The following is a 6733-nucleotide window of genomic DNA, read 5'->3' on the forward strand; positions in this document are numbered from 1 at the left end:
TTGCCTTTTTGGTTTTGTGTATTTTTCTTGCAGCCTCTCTTCTTCTTTCAACAGGTTTGTCAAATTTCCATTCACAATTATAAGTCTCCATTACTCTTAGAGTATTGGATCTGGTTTTGTGCTGACATTTTAATTCTACAACTGACACACCAGCGTAGTGGTAGTTGTGAGTCTTCTGCGTTGTTCAGAGATGTTAAAAAAAACAGGAAAGGGCACACTATTGTGGGAATTGGGGGTTCACATCAGAAGACAAGCACAGAACAAAATATTGGACAAAAATAAGACTGAAAAGGTATTTATGCTCTGGGCCTTCAGAATCCCTCTGTACCTTAAGGTCCAAGTCTGTGTCGGACACTAGTGAAATCTGCCGCAGAAACTGAAACCTCTGCAGCCTGTTTTTAATTTCTCTTTGGCTCAGTAACTTAGTCTGACAAAAAAAATTAATGAAGTGGAAAAAAAAACCCACAATCCAGGAATAATTAGCCAGACTAAAATGAAACAGCAGCACCCTTATTTCCTTATGCTTCAGCTAAAGGAAAAACAATAATATTAAACTACACTTTCAATAACTGTAAGTGGGAGGAATGTTGTTCAGGTTAATGATGATAGTTTCACATTGAAGCAAAGGGCAGTTTGAAGCCCTGAATGACATATTAGGAAGATGTACTTTGGAGCAGAATCCTGCATGCACTTTTTTGTGAACAATGGTTCACAGCAGACCACAGGAGTAGCTCTTTAAGGAATGAAGCCTTGCTAGAAACATATGCTATATATAAAACTTAAAGGGGTTAACCGAGTAAAGTTTATTCTTTAAAGCCAGTTTTATAGAGCTTTGTATGTAGTTAAAAGTTCAGCAAACACTGGAACTTAATGATTTGTAACCAAAATGAAGTCTATGTCTTGTATTGATTTTACTTTAGTTACTTGGAAACAATATTGATCCTTAAGAGATACATTTCAACACTTTGAGTTCAGGGCACAGAGCATTTCCATCCCATTGATTAATAGATGCTATATATAATTTTTGCTTTTAATGAGACATTTTCTCTTCCATGAGACTGTGTTCTCAAATGAAAGACCAACTCTGGTTTCTGTATCTAACAAAAAACCAACCACAAAAACCAACCCAAACATTTTAACTCCATCTTAAATTTAAACTATGAAAAATTATTTTCCTGCCTGCCCAAAATAATAAGTTATTTCCTGAAGCTGTCTTGTTCTGTCTGTATTCACCGGATTTTTTAATCTTAATAAAAAGACTGGAACCTCTCTGTCATTTTCTTCTGGGTTTGTACAGTTGGATCCATGGCAGAGCTTCCTATGTGCCACTGCAACACAAATATAGATGGATCTAATAATCATTTAAGATATCCCCATTGAAAGATGAAAGACACCCAGCTGGGTAAAGTTCTAAATGCCAGGTATCATTATCAGTGTAATGCAACTAAAAGTGACTGGCAATACAAAGATATTCACCAATAGCTTGGTAAGGTTACATCACGGCAAATTCAATAAATGATACAGGTGTTTGTTTTTTATATATATAGCCTTGACATCTTCAGATTTTTCACATCTCTAATTAGAGGGCATGATTTATGTCAGCGGCTCTCACACTGTGGGTCGGGACCCCAAAGTGGGTCACAACCTTGTTTTAATGGAGTCGCCAGGCCTGGTGTTTGACTTGCTGGGTACTGGGGCCGAAGCCCAAGCCCCATTGCCCAGGGTTGAAGCCCCACCGCCCGAGGCCGAAGCCCAAGGGCTTCAGCTCTGCATGGCGCGGCTCAGTTTACAGGCCCCCCGCCTGAGGCTGAAGCCCTTGAGCTTCGTCTTTGCCCCCCTCTCCCCAGCCTGGGGTGGTGGGGCTCAGCCTTCTCCCCGCCCAAGGCGGCAGGGCTAAGGTAGGCTCAAGCTTCGGTCCCCCCTCCTGGGGTCGTGTAGTAATTTTTGTTGTCAGAAGAGGGTTGCCGGGCAATGAAGTTTGAGAACCTCTGATTTATGTGATTCCTTATGAATTAACATTTTGGGTTGTACATAGAAAGTTATGTATTAACATACATACAAAACGTACAAGCTACCATAATGAAGAGTCTGAAACTAGAGAACTCATGCTGTGGCCCAAGGAAATAATGGAGAAAAGCAGAGCACACTAAGAGTACCACAAAAAGATGCAACTGGGGCATGATCCAATACACCTTTGACGTCAATGGGAGTCTTTTCACTTTGTCTTGCAGACTTGAGACCACTGTTCCCTCTAAGACGTGCGCGTATGCGCACGCACACAGATCCTAAACCCCGCGCACATGGCGAAACACCGTGCGCACAAAAATTTGCACAGAAGCACAATTTGCTCAGAAGAAATTTTTTGCGCACACGGCCTGTCAAAAATTAGAGGGACCGTTGCCCCAGGAGAGGAATCACTGGGATCTTCTGGATGAATTTAAAAAAACATGAGACGCGTAATGTGTGTGATGTCATGTTTGAAGTACAGTAGCTAAAATGATTATTTGTATTACTGCAGCGCCTAGAAGTCCTAGTCATGGACCAAGTTCCCATTGTGCTCAGTACTGTACAAACAGAACAAAAAGATGCTCCCTGCACCAAGAAGCTTACAAAGTAAGTGGCCAGTGTTTGCTTTCCAAGAGCAGAAATAGAATGAATGAGAGGAGTGGGAAAGGGAAAAAACAGGAAACGAACAATGGCAAATGTTAGAAGAGAGAGAGCACCCTCTGTCCAGATTTCCCTTTCCTATGTTAGGAGGAGGAGGGAGGAAGAAAGATGAGAGAGGAATAACAAGAAGAAGAAAAAAAAGTTTACTCTCAGCTTTCTGGAAAAATTTAATATCCCTTGTCACAGCTTCTCAGGAATAATCGGCAAATACCAACCTTGATTTCACCTGCCTACATCAGAACTACTGCCATAAAGGAAGGTGATAAAAGAGCAATAAGAAAACATAACTAGAATAATGTGTTTAATTATACACTCAATAAAGGTGGATTTGCAAACATTCAGGTTCCTTTAATCACGGGTTTCTCATAATGACTCACAAGAGGAGCAGGTACTAAGCGTTTACTGGATCCATAGAAGGGCGCTGCTATATCCTTTGTTCTCGTGATGGAAATGCCTAGAGTGCCAACTCATTCTGACCGTACTTCCATAAAAAAAGTTTCACCTAAAGAAATACCAGTTCCTGACACTGAGGTCCCAGCACAACAAATTACTAGAGTACCTGCTTAATTTTAAGGACACAAGCAACTCCATCAAAAAGAGTGGGATAGATGCATTGATAATAATGGAACAAGCCCTGTGCTTAAAGTTAGGCACATGCTTGTGCACGCTGGTGAACTGGGGGCGGGGAGGGGGGCAGGCAACAGACCATGTCTGAATTTGCTGTTTTAAGCCCTGAACCAGAGGCCATTGACCTCAGTGGAAAGACTCTCACTGAAGTCATAGAATCATAGAATATCAGGGTTGGAAGGGACCTCAGGAGGTCATCTAGTCCAACCCCCTACTCAAAGCAGGACCAACCCCAACTAAATCATCCCAGCCAGGGCTTTGTCAAGCCTGACCTTAAAAACCTCTAAGGACAAAAATTCCACCACCTCCCTAGGTAACGCATTCCACTGCTTCACCACCATCCTAGTGAAAAAGTTTTTCCTAATATCCAACCTAAACCTCCCCCACTGCAACTTGAGACCATTACTCCTCGTTCTGTCATCTGCTACCACTGAGAACAGTCTAGATCCATCTTCTTTGGAACCCCCTTTCAGGTAGTTGAAAGCAGCTATCAAATCCTCCCTCATTCTTCTCTTCCGCAGACTAAACAATCCCAGTTCCCTTAGCCTCTCCTCATAAGTCACGTGTTCCAGTCCCCTAATCATTTTTGTTGCCCTCCGCTGGACGTTTTCTAATTTTTTCACATCCTTCTTGTAGTGTGGGGCCCAAAACCGGACACAGTACTCCAGATGAGGCCTCACCAATGTCGAATAGAGGAGAATGATCACGTCCCTCGAACTGCTGGCAATGCCCCTACTTATACATCCCAAAATGCCATTGGCCTTCTTGGCAACAAGGGCACACTGTTGACTCATATCCAGCTTCTCGTCCACTGTAACCCCTAGGTCCTTTTCTGCAAAACTGCTGCCTAGCCATTTGGTCCTTAGTCTGTAGTGGTGCATGGGATTCTTCCGTCCTAAAGTCAGTGAGCTTTGGATCAGGCCTTAGTAGTCAGTGTTTATATAGGTAGTATTTCAGGTGGTAATTTCATGACTGAAGAGCATTATCCATGGGAAGCAAACCAGCAACAGGGAGGGAGGGGGGGGTCCAGACACATTTCTATTCCAATCACTTTATCACCTTTAAGTGCATTTTCCAAAGGCGAAGAGCCTTCAAGAAAACAACACCAATGGCTTCCCCAAAACATGCCACTGTAAAAGCAGTCATTCCACTGCTTTCTTAAAAGCATAGTGTGCCAAAAATATATTTGAGACTTCATGTTGATTTATTTGACACCCTCTAAAAAAGCCGCGTGCCCAAGGTGTGTGAGGGTTCAGACTCAGAAGGTCACTAGCTTCACTTGCACTATTTTTTCTTGCTAAATGCTTGAACTTGAGGCTAATTTTTCTTCCATCCTGTGCAGCATTTCAGTGTTCTTAGATCTTACCCCTTCAAAGAGCAGTTCAGTCTCCTCTTGGGGACAAAAGTTTAAGTTACTTCACAAGAGATTCTACAGCAAGAATTCAGACAGCTATATCTGACTGAAATGTGCTTTACTCTGTATACATGCTATAATCAAACATATTGACTGACAAGGGCCATTGCAATCAGTTTACTAGAAAAAGCTTCTTTAGCCCTTTGTAGCAAGGGTTCTTAGCATACTTCACCTGATTCAGAAGAGATGGTATTTTATTAATAGGTTTGTTTCACCCTGTATGTAATACAATGGTTCAACTGAGATCTTAAACATTTGGGGGCACAGCCTCCCCTTGATACGTACATGAAACTCCTGATAGCTCTAATTAGAATTATAGGCACATAAAATAAAGTAGATTACATGACCTGTGACCTCAGTCATCACAGCATCAAAAAACTAATAGTAATTTCTATTAGAGGACAAATTACTATTAGTTTATTAGAAGCCTTCAGTGCAGCTATGACAGAGATGGCCCACTGTTGTAAAAAATGGAGACTTAAAGCAAATGCAAAAAAAAAGACAAGTTCCAGTTGCTTCCATCTAAATCGAACAAAGACCAATGAACAGTTCAACATGAGGGTATGTCTATACAAGATCCTCAGGTTTAATCCCAAGTCCCCCTTCCATGCACACAGGCCAGGAACCCCACTCAATTACTGCCAGAATCCCTCTGCAATGCAACTCAAAGCTCAGACATTTTGCAGTGTGGACGTAGCTCAAGTCTGGGTCATCAGACTTGGTCTGGAGAGTCCACCAATGCTATCCCACAGTCCCCTGGGGCTGCCTTTCCCAGTCCTTCTATCCCAAAACTTCCCACTGGCTTCACAGGAACTGGAAGCAACCTCTTGGTTCAAATTAACCTGCTCAGCATTTAACCCTTCATTTCCATGTGGATTTCTCAACTGGAAACACAGTTGATCCTCACTGGTATTAGCATGGTCAGCACTAGGAAGTCCTGCATCAAGTGCACTGCTAGCTGGCCAGAGGAACACAGCCAGATTCTAGTTAATATCTGCTGTGAGGCAAGCAAGAGGTTTGACTTCAGCAACAGCACCAGAAATGATCATGTCTGCAAAGCTATATCTGAGCAGCTGGCAGCGCTGGGGATCAACCAGGCAACAGAATAGCACAGAGCATGAAGCAGGCAGCTGAAGACAGACTACTGCAAAGTGAAAAGATTCTAACAACATGTCTGAGAATGCCCCATCTTCCTGTCACTTTTAGGACGAATTCAACCAGCTAGTGCAAACTTTAGCGAGCACTGAGCCCACAGTGGTATATGACAGTCTGCTGAGTGGGGATGGCACCCCAATAATCCCTCAGTCGCAGGCACTGCTGGAGAAGAGCCAACCACAGAGCAAAGGGCAAAGGTTCGGAGGCCAGTAATCAGAGAGGCTACACCACCGGAGCAGCTACAGCACATCCTGGGTCTGTACTTGGAGGAGCTGTTTGGGGACAACCCTGGGGAGCCACCCACTGCAGAACCAGCATCAGAACAAGCACCAGAGCTGGACCCTGATAATAGGCAACAGTGCAGCAGAAATGTAATACATGGATTTCCAGCTTATAGCCCTATTAATACAAGCTGAGGCTTTGCTGTGCTTCCATTCATAGCAGAACCCAATCCATTCACCTAGCATTCCCTCTTCTCCCCAACACCACATGGGATTCAAAATGGTCATCACAAAACGAGGAAAAAAGTTAAACAAGCAGTTATGAAATTTTTACTAGTTACTCACTGATTGATATAAGTATGGATTGGGGACCAACAATTAACATATTCATGTACCTCTTCCATCTAATGCAATGCCCCTTAGAAATCAGCCATGCGTGCACTGTCCAAGACCACCTGTAAACTGAGTCGCAAAAATCCGGGCTGTTATAAGTCCAGAGAAAAACAGAGTATGTATTTGGTCCATAGCTGGCTTAAACATGAGTCCAAATTACAGCAAAGAGTGGCTGTTTGTGCATGGATACAGGATGCCTGTACAGCGTCTCCATGTTAAATCAGCATTTTGTTGATTTTACCATGAATTTTCATTC

Source organism: Natator depressus, chromosome 9, assembly GCF_965152275.1.
Source record: "Natator depressus isolate rNatDep1 chromosome 9, rNatDep2.hap1, whole genome shotgun sequence".
Lineage (NCBI taxonomy): Eukaryota > Metazoa > Chordata > Testudines > Cheloniidae > Natator > Natator depressus.